This window comes from Sinohyriopsis cumingii, unplaced genomic scaffold (assembly GCF_028554795.1).
Source record: "Sinohyriopsis cumingii isolate HCF-2022 unplaced genomic scaffold, ASM2855479v2 utg002613l, whole genome shotgun sequence".
Classification (NCBI taxonomy): domain Eukaryota; kingdom Metazoa; phylum Mollusca; class Bivalvia; order Unionida; family Unionidae; genus Sinohyriopsis; species Sinohyriopsis cumingii.
In genome coordinates this window covers 104,250-122,453 of record NW_028316258.1, presented here as the reverse complement: position 1 = coordinate 122,453, position 18,204 = coordinate 104,250, and the positions used below count along the sequence as shown (strand labels likewise).

Genomic DNA, 18,204 nt, shown 5'->3' with positions numbered 1-18,204 from the left:
ACCAATTGTTTTTCCATATACCTCAATGTTAATGTTTTGTGAAATAAATATACTTTCTGTCCAACTTGGGCATGCATGTCACACACTGTCATATAGAACACTGCTAGATTGTCAATTTGACAATGATATAACCAGTTACTCCATTGCATTTAAGAGAGATAACTCTACTGGAACTAGACAGGGGTAAGAGTTATCTAGTCACAACAGGCACATTTTCAGCCATGTGTACCATATTTTAAAAAAAATCATAAAAGATACAAAATATGACCTAGATAGAAATTAACACAAACTCACATGTTGCCAAGAGGCTCAACTTTTTTTTAAAGCCAAACAGAAAGTACAACTCTTACATAATGCACCAATTACAGCTAGTGTTGTTCTTTAAACACCTTAAGATCCGCCCACCTGGACTTGCGCAATTGGTACCTTTATACCATTATTAAACAGTTATGGACCACCAAACCCGTAAATACTCTATTATTTCTTCACCCATTTCTATAGTTCTTCCGTACAATTAGTACCGTGTGTCCTTTAGGTGTACGGAACAGTGTGTTCAGAAATAAACTACAAAATTAGCTGTGATTGGGGCAATATGTAAGAGTTGTACTTCCTGTTAGGATTTTATTTTATTTTTTAAAAATGAGCCTCCTGGTAACATGTGAAATTATGACAATTTATATCTAGATTATGTGTTGTATTTTTATGATTTAAAAAAAATAATTGTAGTACACATAACTGAAAATGCTTCAGCTGTGACTAGATAACTCTTACCCCTGTCTAGTTTCAGCAGAGTTATCTCTCTTAATTGCAATTGGGTGCCTGGTTTTGTCCCTGTCAAATTGTCAATCTAACATTTTTCTCTATGACAGTGTGTGACATGCATGCTGAGGTCGGATAGAAAATATATTTATTTCACAAAACATTAGCATTGAAGTCTATGGAGAAACAATTGGTACCGAAATACCTGCTGTGACAATTGGAACATTGGTCAGTTACTTCCCCCTGATGTGATAAGGTGGCGCTTTAGTCAGGTAAACCCCTTCAATTCCGGTTTACTTCGTCTATGCTGAACCCATACTCGTGACTGTCTGAAAAATGCTTGTCGTGCCTCAGTGAAAAAGCCTATTACCTGTACTAGCCACATTTCTATTAAGATGGTTGGTCAAATGCATCAGTCGCACAATGAACGTGGTGTTCGTTATGGTGAGTACGTTATGACTTGGGCACATTTTGGTATTCATACATACGTACGTTTTGACTCTGTCAAGTTAATTTAGACTTGGGTATGTATTGAGTGTAATTCTCTGGCCAGAGTCGGCATTCATGTATTGGAAAACTTTACTAAGTGCTTTCTTTACTCTCATTAGTCATATAATGACCATGTGTAAATCTCTTCGGTTTCAGGTCAAATCTCCACAGTCCAGGATGCAACGAATCTGAATTCATTAATCAGAAAGACTATTGCTGATGGAAGAAACCAAACAACATCAACAACAACAACAACAACAAAAACCAAACAACAAACAAAAAACCGAACAACAAACAGCAAATACTCAATTGTGACATTCGTAATTAAAGGTACTCCAAGAGTTTCGACGTGAAGGAGAACATGCAGTTATACGTAGCTGAAAAGACATTGATGTCTGAAGTTTCTGATTAAATCATGTATGGCTTGAAAGAGCACGAGAGACTAGATGGAAATGAAAAGCCATTCAAGTGTGAAGTTTGTGACACCGTTCAGCCACAGGTCCACGGTGATTTTCCTTATGAGGGTACATACTGGAGTGAAACCATTCAAATGTGAAGTATGTACTAACATGTTTTGAAGGAGGTCAGACTTGAATGCCCACGTGATGATGCATATTGGAGAAAACAACATTCATTTGTGAAGTTTGTGATAAACTGTTTAGAGATAATGCCATAGTGAAGAAGCACACAAGAATACAATGTGGAGGAAAACCATTCAAGTGTGAAGTATGTCCTAACCTGTTTTGTAGGAGTTCAGACTTGAATGCCCACATGATGATACATATTGGAGAAAACAACATTCATTTGTGAAGTTTGTAATAAACTGTTTCGAGATAATGCCATAGTGAAGAAGCACATGAGAACACACTGCAGAGGAAAACCATTCAAATGTGAAGTATGTACTAACCTGTTTTGTAGGAGTTCAGACTTGAATGCCCACATGATGATGTATATTGGAGAAAACAACATCCATTTGTGAAGTTTGTGATAAACTGTTTCGAGATAATGCCATAGTGAAGAAGTACACAAGAATACAGTGTGGAGGAAAACCATTCAAATGTGAGGCTAGTGATAATATGCTTAGTGAAAGTGATGAGTTCTGGGTGAACTTGAAGATACATACAGGAGAAAAAACATTCAGTTGTGAAGTTTGCAATGAATTGTTTAGTAGGCATTTAAAGTTGAAAGAACACACGAGGTTACATACTGGAGAAAAGCCATTCAAATGTGAAGTTTGCTATGAAATCTGCATCAATTGTTCAAAGATGAAAGAGCACTGGAGTGTACATACTGGAGACAAAATATTCTTCCAGTGTGAAGTTTATGACAAACTGTTTAACCACCGTTTTAGCATCAATGCTCATAAGAGGTTATATACTAAAGAAAAGCATTCAAGTGTGAAATTTGCAATAAAATATTCAGCGAGGTTACAACCTGAACAGGCACATTCAGATACTTACTGGAGAAAAACCATTTAAATTTGAAGTTTGTAAAATAATGTTTAGCCAGAGTACTAGTGTTACCAGACATATGAAAATGTATAAAGGAGTAAAAACATTTATATGCAGTGTTTGTGATATAATGTTTAGAGTGGTGATTCAATGAAGGACATGTAATACATACTGGAGAGAAACCATTCAAGTATGAAGTTTTTTAGAATTGATCATTTCAAGAAGATCAAAATGACACATGTCATGAAAGCAGACAAGCATACATATGATACAATTGTGATAAAATGTTTGGGCAGTGTCCTCACATGGTCCAGATAAAACTCTGACATACAGAATTGATGACAAAAGTTTCCCCTCACCTCATCCGATGAATAAATTGATCTTTTGAACACTTATTTAAGTAAGTGTAGCCAGTCTTAGAAATTGTAACTAAATGCACCCAGGAGTAAGTTTTCAGTTTTCGAAATTCACTTGGAAATATTGCTTCAGTAGAAATTATGCCGGCATGAAAATAATTACTAGAACTACAAAAAGACACTGTACAATCTCTAGCTTTATATGCCTATTTTAATCATTACTTCATGTCTGTAGTCCACCTTGACTTCAAATCGTCAGAAAAGAAACTATGTTGTTGTAGGGTTTAACGCCATTTTTCAGCACACAATAGTCTATACATGGTGGCCGGTATTAATGGTGGAGGAAGAACCACTGACCCACAAGAAGCTATTGGCAAGCTTTCTCACATACCCACATTAGCTGAATCCAAGACTCAAACCCATGCATATATATATATATATATATATATATATATACGTTTCTTGTCCATTTGATACTTTTTGTAGACTCTTTGAAGTGAATGAAACAGTACTTTATGTTGGGGCATACTATTTGTCACAAGAATTAAATCAAATTCAGCACTTTTGTTAAAATTAGACAGCAGTAGCTGCTACAAGGTTTAACAGCATATCAGCATGATCCTGGTTTAACTGTGTTTAGGAAATTTAGGTGTCCTTAGATAAGAAAGAAATCATAAAGGGTAATATCATTAAAATACAAAATCTATTCTTTGTTCTATATAAGCTGTCCTCTTGAAAGACAAAGTCCAAGACTTTTGCATTTGAAACATTATCCAGGATTATGAATAGATGCATATCCTGGTATTTTGACAATTGGAATTTAAATGTGACCCATTTCTAATGCATGGTACTCCAGCATAATTTCCTACTGAGATTGTGTTCTCCATTGCAAATTTACTGAACATGCCACCCATGATCAACATTTGCTAGACTACTGTTTACTACTTATTGGCCAATAATATCATACCAGTTTAAAATCATTATGAACTGGATGTAGCTAACAGTTCAGTGACGTGACACGTAATTGAATGAAGGTTAGTTTATGAAATGATTGTATTAATATTTCATCTGATATCAGCATTTATTTGATTGTCCATTAAATTATAAGCAATTAGTCAAAACTGGAATATACAATGGATCATGAAGTCAGTGGTCAATGAAGTTGTCAATCCCAAGATGGTTTCCAGTGCTGAATATAACATTGAGTTATGGTAATGAATGGCATATCTTTTTTTCTTATTTACAAAGGGGAACAATGAGATTAGACTGACGTTTTGTCACTTTGTATCAGCTGTTGATTTCTTTTCCAACTTGACAAAATCACCTTCTTGGGGGATTAATTTATCTAGTGCTGTTAGATTTACTTTAAGTGAGTCATGCAATTATTTCAGTAGGTAATGATCTGTTTCCAAAATAAAACCATAGACTAAATTTGTTTGTTACTTTTCTGTGTTATTCTTTTATGAGTATATATTGGCACATGAGCCACCATATAATAATTACAATCAAAATACATGTTGCAGAGGCCTTTGAAACTCTGTAATTGTAGTAAGAGAATATCATAAAATATAAAAGAAAAACCAAATTGTATATGACTTTGTACTGTGATGCACTCAATTGGAACATCTGTGACGTTCATCCTGGTTCTACTGTTATGTCCGTTTTTTGTAGTCATGTTTACTAAAGAAATTCTTCAATCTTGCTATACTATCTGAAGCATGATCATATGAATTGTTGTGTTCATTTTTGGATTTGAATATATTCAAATTATTTTTCACTGGAATCACAGTGCTCATTTATTTGGAATTATAGTAAATTCAGAGAAGGACATATTTGGATAATATTAGTGGGATACATCAAGAGACTGGTAATACATAGCTACACTATAGGACACTGGCACATTATCATATTCGAGACAACCGGCATATCAACACATTAAGTATTTGAACTGATTTGGAATACCACTAAAATTCAATTTAAATTTTATACATTTGGACTTGTGATAAAACTTTTAGGGCTATTGGGGATTTAATTAACAACACAGTAAGTTATTTTTGAATATTTACGTTGTATTTTAGGGAAATAACTTATTTGTTGAATTTTACAAAACTTGTTGGTTTTGGCTCATTTCTGTTTCTTAGTTTAAGGACATAGATTTGTAACATTATATTCATAGTAATTATGCTAGGGTTCATTGTATTTGCGGAAGATTTATATTACTTCCAATCGCAATACCTGTTTCAGTATACTAAAAGTGTAATATGACTTGAAAGATTCAAGTCACAGAATGAATGATACAGGAACAACGGACAAAAGGATGGACATATTGCCTGATCGCTGTTTTTCTTAAATAACGCAGTATGCGGTCAGGAAATGTCATCAGAAGAGAAACATTTCAGGTTCAATTATATTTATTTATTTCACGGTTTTATGTATATGACAATAGTGTACAATTGAAGAATATATAAATTTAATTTTGATTGGTCGTTAGAGAAAGAGAGAGAGATAAAAGTAAATATACATTGTGTGCAAGAGAGAGAGAGAGAGATACAGAAAGAGAGAGATACAGAAAGAGAGGTGAGATACATATAGAGAAAGAGAGAGGGAGATAGAGACAGAGATACATATACAGAGAGAGAGAGAGTGATATATATATATATATATATATATATATATATATATATATATATATAGAGAGAGAGAGAGAGAGAGAGAGAGAGAGAGAGTGAGATAGAGACAGATACATATACAGATTGAGAGAGAGAGATGTCTGATGGTTTTTTAAATGTGTTCATATGTAGATAATTATACATTAATACATAATATAATCTGATTCAAATATCCACGTAAGAACAAAAACAATTGATGAATGGACGATAGTGAGCAAAGAAACTGAAAATTATAAGCATTTACATTCGATTATCAGTGAATGAGAAATGCAAAAGAGAGAAATACAGAGAGGGGGGAAGGGAGTAAGATGGGGAAAATATTTGTTTTCAAATATGTTCATATTTCGCTAAACAAACAATTAAAACATGACTAAATCTAACCAAAAATTCACAACAAAAAAACCAAAACAAACGATTGATGGCTAAAGGAGGGAAGGTGAAATCGTGATTTAACAATCAGTCATAATGCCCTCTTCTCCACCAATCTGTACATTAATAAATTCTTTGTTAACCAGCTAAAATGCAACTGGACGGAATAAATCCGCCCACTTTCTTCCTTGTTATCCGTGATCTCCTCGTTCCATATACCATTCCCATGGAGTTAGGAGGTGTCAATTGTTCCAACAAATCACCTAGAGATAGATAGATAGAAACAAAGATATTAATTTCTTTAACAACTTTATCAATTTTCATAAACAAATAGTGAACCCACCAAAATAGTGACATCAACATATTCCAAAAAGGTACAACATTGCTGCTAACCATTGACGAAAAGATTGTCTGTCAGAGAATATAGTTTCGGCGACATTTTTAACGCTTCTGCTAGCTAAAATGTTATGATTTCAAATTCGATATAGGTGTTGCTGCAGAATGTGCAATGATAATAATTTCGATAGCATAATATAAACGACAGTTAAGGATACTTTAGATAACGGACCCTTACGGGAAGTACTGTATAGTCTACTATAACCGATCTTAAATGGAAATAGGAAACTGATAATATCTTTACCTTTTTTGATATTCATTTCCAGAAATTCCATCTTTTTATGCTCATTAATAGCCACAGCCTTTATGCATCGATTCAGTCTTCTCTCACCTAAAATAAATGCTCGATTCAATGAAAGAAAGGTGACAGATTGTAAAAGTACATTGTACGTATCTATAGCAGGTGTTAGTCATTATTGTTTTGCTTTGGATGTTTTCAATAGAGAGAAACAACCTAAACATAAATAAATAAACTTGAACGTGTTTATGCGTCGTTATTATTACTTCTTCTGTCCATATAAAACACAATCCCGTGTTCAAGGAATAAAATCTCCAAGTCTCATAATATAATCCTGTGCTCGAGGAGTAAGTTCGATGTACGTTTGTAATACATTACAGACCATATTTAATTTATTAATCGTTGACTCCGCCCTATAAACACATAGCAATGAACAATGTCCCGCTAACCAATGCTGTAACTGGCTAGATCGGAAGAGTTACTTAAAATCGGCGTCAGTTGAATGACAAACGAGATGCTGATAAATAGACGTAGACATATATGTCCGGATCAACTATTGATTACTACCTCACCCCTTGTAAGGATCAATAGACGGAGGTGTGATTGATTAATTATAACCCTCTCCCCCCCCCCAACCCTTGTACAAGTACAATTTGAAACGCTTTCTTTCTTTACCATTTATTAAACGAGAAAATAACAGTAATGGATTCTAACCAGATTCCATTCATCAATCAAGCAATTAAAGATAATAACGCAGTCTGGAATTTATTACTTAAGATTGAACGACTTGATTATATTACTCTAGTTTGAATGAGACAGTAATTTAGTGTATTTTTAGGTGCTCGATGTGTGTATTATTTTTCTTACGAATATCAACATATAAAGTGTATTTATACTATTTGTAGCTAAAGGTACTGGTTCTTACAGTTGCAAAAGAACGAGTTCAACCTACCACAGCTGTGAATTGGGGTACAAGGATTATCCACTTCTTTATTTTCTTCATTGTTTTCATCTTCTGGAATAAAATATAGGTGACGCACGCTTTGTACTAGTTATATTGTACATTTCTATTTACGTCTCAAATTGTTTCATCAATATGTGTTCACAAGAAAAAGTGCAGAAGCTGATACAATTTCTGAAAGTCTAGTTTTCGTAAACGGAAACAGTTACAACAATCGTAGATAATTCCATTTTGGACAAGGGTTAAATTTTCTTACGGGGGTTTAACTTCACGTCATCATCAAGTCACATGCATTTATAAAACATGTTCTACTTCAGATTTTATTTCAACGCGTCATGCTTATGCATAATGTTTTAAGCATGGAACTTACCATTGAAACAAAATGGGTTGTATAGTTTATCGTAACTATCGGCCGGTGTCAATGGCTTGTTCCCATTCAGTTCCTCCTGTTCCTCATCTTTTTCGTTTCCTGAAAGATATTTTGGAAAATAAAAATGGTAAATGTACATTACCAAAATAACAACAGTTACAACACCAGCAAATGTAAATGTGTATTTTATAAGCATATTATCGTAAGAACAAATATCAAGTCTTATGAATTTAGGAATCATGGTCTCGTTCATAATTTATTTAAACACATAACGTTTGTGTAGGTTTGGGTAGCGACATTGTTCTCTTCGATTTCATGTTCTTCTACATAATTTTCATCTGCAGAAAGATATTGCGGCAGATAATAGTAGCTAATATTCATTGTGAATACAAAACATGTTAACCTGCAGATTTTATTTGAACACTTCATGCTTATGCATTATGTTTTAAGCATGGAACTTACCATTAGAACAAAATGGGTTGTATAGTTTATCGTAACTATCGGCCGGTGTCAATAGCTTGTTCCCATTCAGTTCCTCCTGTTCCTCATCTTTCTCGTTTCCTGAAAGATATTTTGGAAAACAAAAATGGTAAATGTACATACCAAAATAACAACAGTTACAACACCAGCAAATGTAAATGTGTATTTTACAAGCATATTATCGTAAGAACAAATATCAAGTCTTATGAATTTAGGAATCATGGTCTCGTTCATAATTTATTTAAACACATAACGTTTGTGTAGGCTTGGCTAATAGTATTGTTCTCTTCGATTTCCTTTTCTTCTTCATCATTTTCATCTGCCGAAAGATATTGCGGCAGATAATAGTAGCTAATACTCATTGTGAATACAAAACATGTTCCCCTGCAGATTTTATTTCAACACGTCATGCTTATGCATTATGTTTTAAGCATGGAACTTACCATTGAAACAAAATGGGTTGTATAGTTTATCGTAACTATCGGCCGGTGTCAATAGTTTGTTCCCATTCAGTTCCTCCTGTTCCTCATCTCTTTTGTTTCCTGAAAGATATTTTGGAAAATAAAAATGGAAAATGTGCATTACCAAAATAACAACAGTTACAACACCAGCAAATGTAAATGTGTATTTTATAAGCCTATTATCCTAAGAACAAATATCAAGTCTTATGAATTTAGGAATCATGGTCTCGTTCATAATTTATTTAAACACATAACGTTCGCGTAGGTTTGGGTAATGGTATTTTTCTCTTCGATTTCCTTTTCTTCTTCATCATTTTCATCTGCTGAAAGATTATGCGGCTGATAATAGTAGCTGATATTCATTGTGAATACAAAACTAACTACAATTTAAACAAGAGATAATTACGATATGTAAAATGGTAAATTTTGGAAAGCATTTATCATAACAGCCACATCACGTCTTTTAAATTTATCAATTATGTTTTAATTCCTAATTTGCTTAAACAGTTCATGGTTAAGGATACATTTTAGATGCTTAACTTAGCATAAGAGCAGAAGTCTATCGTAACTATCTGCTGGGGTAAGGAGACTGTCATCCTTTACCTCATTCTTTCCTCCTCCATAATCATCTGCTGAAAGTAACATACATTGTAAAAACAATATCATATTTTGGAGTCGTTAGTTCGTTTAATTATATTTTATTCGAATCTGAGAAGGATATCGGGGCAAAAGCAATTACTCTGCCCCACCCCCAACCACCATCCCGCACCAAACATTAACCATTTTATATATCGTAATTATCTCTCTCCTTAGTTGTAGTTTGTTTTTTTTTTTATATTTATTCGCAATGAATATTTGCTACTGTTATGTGCCACAATACCACCACTGATTATCCAACACAAACTTAGGAACTTCCTCCAACTGATACAATCTTACTTTGTTTATTGGTCCAATAAACAAAATAAATTTGTATCAGTTGCATGAAGTTCCTAGGTTTTTGTTGGATAATCAATCACAAAATGTATTTGTTTCAAAAACATTTTGGTTAATATTTCCTAATTTCTATATAATCTGCAAAGAACTGATATTGGTCCGCCGAACAATGGAAGTAAAATGTCATACTGACGCGATCAAGAGCATTTATCCCAACTCAGGAATGATCGAGTACATACAGCGAAAGAACACTTGTCCCAACTCAGGAAAATAATCGACTACAAATAGCGAGAATAAGAACACCGTAAAGCTACTTAGAATCCCAACTTCATAACTTTTCGTGGTTTCAAAATGTCCAGCTATTACAGGACTATTCAACCTCGCTAATCCGCTATTCAAATTTTTTCATAAAAAGCACAACAAATTCGATTGCATTAATAGCAAGCATGGTCATTACTGATTATGAGAAGAATATCTCTGCACAAATAATACAACTGTTCATTAAGTAAATGCATATGCTTGTATCTGATTGGTGTTGGTAGCCTACAAAACAAGCTTCCTAAATGTACATTCATTCAGTTATGCAACGTTAGCTCCGTCTTCGGGGTTGGATACTATACTTATAGTTGTTCACTTATGGCCATTTGTCTTGTTTGTGTGACAGTATAGAGTTCTCATTTTCGTAGCAACGTCTTGATCTCAATGCATGGATTAAGTGCTGGTGTAATAATGGACAAATGCACGTGGAAAAGAATGCATTCACTGGTTGTAATGTGACAAAGACATGAAAAATATGAAGTTTAACTATGAAATCACAAAGATAAGGACAAGGAAAAAGGTATTCCACCTGGAAAAACAACGTCTAATTTAAAGCATACAAAATATTTGAATAATTCCCGCTCTTTGAAAAGGTCAAAGCAAGCACAGCTGATGCATTATAACAAGGGCGAAAAGGCTGCCTCAATTAGTCGCCTCTTATGATACACGGGATGATGCATCTGCAATATTCTGTATTTCCCGAAACTAAATGGTGCAAGGGACAGTAGTTATGTTTCAAAATAGCCTGTCAGCATAAAACTGCTAACCCAGTGTGAAACATAAAATGTGCGCATAAAATATCTAAACTTTACGTATTTCTATATTATCCCGATTGAGAGAATGCTTCGTTAAACCCTCTATACATACATACAAACATACTCATATTGCATAACTCCAAACTGACCTGAAATGATAGTTTCTACCACAGGCCGATAGCCAAGTAGCTCCTCAACATCGATAACTCCTTGGAATTCCTAGAAATAATCAAAGATCTTGAAGATTATTTATGACAGATTATAGTGACTAAAGGTTCAAGCGACATAGAGATCAAAATAATAATACAATCAAATCAACACACACACACAGAGACATACACACACACAGACATATTCGATATTTATACAGATATCCACGAAATCTACATACATACCTCGAACTAGACGCTTGACAACAAGACCTAAACACTTGACACATTATGCACTATATATGTGACAATATCTTCGCTAGCCAAAGTTCCGATATGATACCCTATATACATCTTGGTGTTTCGAGCAAATTTTTATGTGCGTCGGGTCTTTGAATTTCATTGGATGCAATGGCTTGCCGCTGCATCGAATCAAAATAAAGTTGTTTACATTTGAACACTGTTGCTGCGTGATTGAGGCAAGGGAGCACACAACTTAAATGGACTATTTTTAAATATATATAAAAAGCTTATAAAAAAGGAATTTTCCACTGTCGGTCCGTGTTTGTACAAATATATTTACGCACATAAACCTGCAATGGCTTCTCTGTGGCACGTAGAGATACTTTCGATGCTAAACTTAGCAAAGTATTCTTTTTAAGGCAATTGTCTCCATCATTTTCGGCCGATTACAATGCACCGTTATTACACGCTATTGGTTAGCTGGCATTAAATACTAAAGTAGGAAATCCGATAGATGTATCTAGGAGAAAGCACTAAAATATATGTTCGATCCACCAAGGTGTAGATTGGGTTATCGTATTGGAACTTTGGCTAGCGAAGATGACATGAAGCCCGATTGGCACTGGAATCCATGTTCATGTATAACAGATAGTGCTAAGATAGTGCAACTGTAATGCGCTCGTTTCTCAGCTATCCGTCCTGGGGTCGATCCCCAGTATGTGCAATAGTAAATAATCATCAATCCATTTTCCGCGATTTCCTGTCGACTCAACAGTCATTTCAGCGAAAGAGTCCATCCTACGGTACCATATATTTCAGAAAGACATGGCTTGAACATTTGAACACGATACACGCAATAAATATGACAATCGCAAAACAATTCACGATTAAATTTAGAACACGTGTTTCTAAAACGCATACGAATGTCACGTGTTCTTATAAACCTTTTGTATAAGAAGAGTACACATGAATGAGACATTGATCTCATTGACTTTGTTCTCAGCATCACTAGCAAACGTTCCTCTGACACCAAGAAGGTTGAGCGGTCGTAGAGAAGATGAGTGTTTCCTAAGTGGCATTTACCTGGTATGTTGGTATATGGAGGCTTTCCTTGTTGAATTCTGATAGAAGCTTGACCAGCTTTTCACAATCAACTTTGCTGAGCAGGTATTGTCCTGTATTATTCACGTTCCTGAAAAAGACATGAAAATAATCAACATCATATTGACATGTGTATGAGTATATGTGTATGTTGAAGTCTCGTCTTATAGGACATGAATTATCACTCTATATTCATGGCATACAATTAGTTTTAAGGCTTCCAAATCCAGAAATATATGCCTGTTATAAAGAGCAGGATATTTGTCCAGGACTTCTCTTTACTGATTGTTCTGTCTTGGTCTAGCTGAAACTGGACATATATTTTGAAAATTAAAAGTGTTATGTTTCTGGATTTGACCGAACAATCCTACTTCATATATGTGGTCCTCCCTATACTAAAATATATGAATTTGTTCTGTTCTACCGTTTCACCTCTTTCCTATCAATCTTTTATATGACATTCGGGTATGTGCATTTCAGAGAGAGAGAGAGAGAGAGTATAATTGGAGGTAGAGGTGAAGAAATAATACGTTTCGTGACCTAATGCAGATAATTCACAGATAAATGAATAGTTGGACTAACAGACGTGTAGACAGAAGAATTTATCAATTTATACAACGTTGTAAAGTCGGGATTGATGTACGTACACGCGTATATATGCTTTACCTTCTATCATCAGTGGAATTTTCTGCATGTTGTAACATACAGGTAGACCAACAGTCCACGAACGATTTGACCTTTTTGTCAGCAATCTCAGTGGCGACTCCTTCATATTCCAAAGAGAGCTGGAAGATATAGTATTGGTATAAGCAGCTGTCGCTCGTTGTAATGGGATACCAAATAACTTGAGACAAAAAGCGAAATTGGATTTATGTAGAGATTTAATTCGATCCTGTAATGGTAAAGGCTGCCAATGTAATAGCCTTAAATAATATTCCATCTTATGCTATGATGACAGTTAATGTTTGTGTTAGCGTTATTCCTTTATCTCTCCTTGTCGTATTTGCTACTTAAGTGCCTTACTGTTACCCCTTTTCCTTTCAAGTGTGGCGTAAGCTGCATCACGTTAAATAGGGACTAATTATTTTATATATTTAATCGTATATTGTGTTTCTTTTTTATAAAAAAAAAACAAATTTATACAGCTGCTAAATTCACCTTTAGTCACTGAATTTTAAATGCTTTGCCTGCTTATGTTTCAATTCATGCCGTGTGTATTTTGTCCAATTTGTATTCATGTTATGATGCGTTTTGATGTCTTGCTAATCACGCTTGTTGTAATGCCTGATTTGTTTTACGTAATGTCGGTAAATAGATTGTTGTTTTAAATCATTCCGACATTAAATACATCTTATCATATACTCTGATAATTACAAGTATGGAACAAAGAATTCTCATGTTCATTGGTATTTCCAAAGACAGAAATGATCCGAGGTGAATGGAAAAGTGTTATATCTGAAGAATATTACACAGCCATTTGTTAGTAAATAAATATCGGCTTACTGAGGCAATGTTAACCGCTTGATTTGTCTCCTCCTTTAAAAGTTTAATGTATCCATCAGAGTTCCTCTTCGCCACCTTCCTGGCTTTCTTTACTTTCCTCTTGCTAAACCAAGACGCGTTCTCTTCCAAAACCAACTTTTCTAATCTGACCATTGATCGTTTGTAGACCTAGAAATGAGGGAAATAAAACATTAACAGGGGTCCTTACTTGACCGATCGGTTTCAAACCCTGGTGCGATTCCCGCTAGAAGTCATAAGTTTACCCCAAATATCCAAAGGCTTCCACACAACTTCAGATGTAAAGTAGAAAGTCCGACGTGTCCCTTCTATACATACATTTTACTCTAATCATTGCAAGACCACAGATCTCACAACCTGACAAATATATGGTTTCTCTTCGTTATGTTTCCGTACCGCCAGCAGTTCACGTCGTAGAAATTATGCAACTGTCCCTGAACACAGGGAACTAGTTTAAACGACGCTACCTTAGGCCAGTCAAACTGTAGTTTCCAGGCACTGTCGTAGGTATAACTGTTTGGCCTTTGCCACCATGGCCACATAAACGGCATCTGCCGAGTCCCTTCTTATTGATTATATTGTGTAATTTACCGGTTTCCCACCATAAATACTGCCACTGCAGTCACACCACCAATGTACGCGACTAGATTTTAGTAGGTACTTTATTAATCCATGGACACTTATTCGGTATGGACTTGAATTCACTACTACTGAACAATGGCATCATGGAAACTCACTAACACTTTACTCTGTGACGTTTGTTCCTAGTAATTGGCCAATTATTTCGGGCAAAGGAATATTTATATTGCATCAAATTCCAATAATCAGACAAGTCATCACAAAAATATAAAAATTCCTTAAAACGGTACACTATAACCAAATGCGAATACTTCAAATTTATTACGATAGCATCAACAGCTGGCTATTTTTTTAAAAATCTACACACACAGATAATAATTCCAAATATTGACAAAGAATGAATTGCAACATTAAATTAGCCGCAAGGCACTTGGAAACTAACCAAAACTGCATGATGTTAACAATTTAACGTGATGAGTTCACTTACAAACAATACGACATGAAAAATGATCATGCGACATAAAATTTATCAGGTGACGTTTTGCCATCAAATGAAAAACCATCTGTCACAGGAATCATATAATCAAAGATAATCTTATGAATTTATGGCGAGCAGATGTAAATGATACACAATGTTTCATAATTTGAATATTATTCCGCGTGTCACCTACAATATAACGGGGGCTGTCCATATAATTATAGGCTGTTTTGTGTTTATCTGCCTAAATGTTTTATGTTTGTTTTGGACAGTGTGATTTAACGTTTTGGGCCTCGACACATGTCGTTTTGACTTTATGAACATCCAGCAAGGTTAAACATTTCCTAGGTTGGCATTTGAAAATTTCTATGTGGGGTAAAAAGGTTATATTTCGACAGATGTAGCCACCACTGTGCGTTTCTATGTTAGTTACCCTTTCTTTCCAATAACCGTTTGACTACCAATTGGTAAAACGGACGCCATATTGTTAACATAACATTAAAATAAAAGTGGCTGGGCAAGGAAAATCAACATGGTGGTGGACATTTTATAATATGAAGACAGAGGAATGATTTAATGAGCTTTTTTGGGACCAATTCAAAGATACGCTAGGTCTTGACATATCAAATATAATAAAGGACAAGCGCTATTTGTAAATGATATCAACTATTTGATAAACCTATTTATAACACTTCTAGGTTGTTAATTAGGTACATACAGTCATGTTGTATTTGTTTAATACTCTAATCAGGAAATAAAACAATTCAGACCTTTGTATGGATGTATTAAGTTTTATGAACCATCAAAACTATCATATTGATCGACGCGAACTCATCAAGACGAGACTTACTGTTTCATAACTTCTTATTGAATTGAATAAATATATGTATTAATATTGTACTAACGTTTTCGGTTGAGCTCCAGTCTGTACTCAATGAATATAGTAGTATTTAATTACTCCGGACTAAATTTAATGTACCTTCTGTCCTTTTTCAACTCTATTACAGAAACGTTTGTATGGGTTCAGCATCTCCTGGAAGGACGTTTCGTATTTTCTCAAGATGACTTTTTCATCAGCTTCTCTCTCACTGTAAATTAAGATATAAAACCGTATTGTCGCGGCAAATATCTTTACTCTATACCAATTAAGGGCTAATATACAGACATCGCCTTTACCAAATACCCAATCTTCCCGAGCAGATATTGAAATGTCTTGGCACACTTCAGGTACTATAGCAAAATAAAACCACACTAATCGACAATTTTAGCGATTAAAACAGTAAGTGGACCCTGGTTCGTTTCTTCACAGCCTTATGTTTACTTACAAAATATGTACAGTTCAAAGGATACATAACAAATTATTGTGATATTGTATGGAAACTGATTATCTAACATACTATATATCCACAATAATAATAATAATAATAATAATAATAATAATAATAATAATAATATATCATCATCATTATAATCGTAATCGCGACATTCGTTACATGCCAGAAAGTAGCAATTATGTAAGTAATCACGAAAATAGACAGGCTTCTTCAAGTTTTCGTAAAACCAACTTTATTCTCAATATAAGGAATCTAAAGCATGGAGATCACCTCCGATGCAACCCACCATACTTTTATTTCTTTTCTTTTACTTAAGGTTGTCTGGTATGATTCCCAACATGGACATGGTTATAGTGATGGGCTATTGAATTTCATTCTCAGTCTCAAATACTCTGGCGTCTATTTCCATGCGGGTACGGGTGGAGTGGTTGGGGTTGTGTTCATTTGGAACACCATTGACCTTTACCATTACATGCGAGAGTAAATCTATGATATTTAACTCACTCGCATTGGAAACAGACGATGACGGGTTTAATCTGGTTTGAACTGGTGCTGGGTCGTTCAAAATCTACCAATTGTACACTACTCTACTTAACAATTGTACTCACTCGAGAAGGAGATTGGCAGCCTCTTCATATGAACATAATGATTCACGAGCAAAACGGGTCCTTTCTTCCATCGATGCCACTTCCATTCGGAGTGCAGATTCTATCTGAAGTATACCTACAAACCAATAAAGAGCTTACGAATTAATATATCTCACTGTAGTAGACTGTGGTGCTACGTTTTGTGGGACGAGATTGTCAATGGATTGAGGAAGTAACGACGGAAAGATAGGCAAACTGAATTAGTGTTTCGAAATGAGAGTGAGAACGATGGAATGATACACTGTTTACTTGTTGGCATGTTTAATTCAAGCAATGCTTATTCCTTTCGTGATGTATTTGAAGCCGATGGATAGATGGATCGATAACTAGATGTTAATTTCTTACTTTAAATATAAAGTACTTGGTGTTTCAGTATATACACACAAGAAGGCTTTTAACAAAAAAAGGAGTACCAGCTAGCGTGGAAAAGGGGTGGAATCTGGTTCAATCGTTACCGCGAGTAAATATGGTCAAATGATTATACATGTATGTTATTAAAGAACATATGCAATGAAGGCAACCCCACCCAACCTCCATTTTTATGAATATCATCAAAGAAATAGCTCTTATTGAAGAAGAAAATAGCAAACGTGGAGACATGTAGGAAAATTACCATCAACGTTGTGTTGCCTCAGGATATAAACTTTATCAGACACGTTCTTACACCATTTCTCTGCCTTTTCGGCAAACTCTCTTTCCAGCTGGGTACGAACTTGCATCACAGACAACCAGAATGGAACGTCTCTAAGAAACAAGAAGAACGACACATTTGCTCTGTTGTAATTTTACTAGCTTAGGCTGACACAATAAATACCATGATTTATGCAGAGATATGCCTAACACAAAGAAGGAAATATAATTACTGCTAATGTAACAAAGGTACCAAACAGTCCACTAAAATAACTGACTGAATTGCTAACTAGATGCTAAGTGATTATTTGAGTGGATGTATGGACTGGCCTGCAGATTTTCGAACTGGGTGCAGGGACTGACTGACTGACTGATAACTGTAACTGACTACATGACAGTGAGTATGCCTGGATGACATGCAGTATGCGTGGACAAATAAACTGGCTGAATAAGTAACTAACTAAACTAAGTAACTAAGTAACTAACTAGCTAAATAAATAAATAAATAAATAAATGA

General features: G+C 34.8%; 1 long non-coding RNA gene across 1 annotated transcript; it reads left to right on the top strand.

The window, feature by feature from the left end:
- The first annotated feature begins 1,027 nt into the window (after positions 1-1,027).
- Positions 1,028-5,529, top strand: LOC149770152 (uncharacterized). Its single transcript, XR_016418936.1, has 2 exons — positions 1,028-1,203; positions 1,405-5,529. It is a non-coding gene; the product is annotated as an uncharacterized LOC149770152 (long non-coding RNA).
- Positions 5,530-18,204: the final 12,675 nt, after the last annotated feature.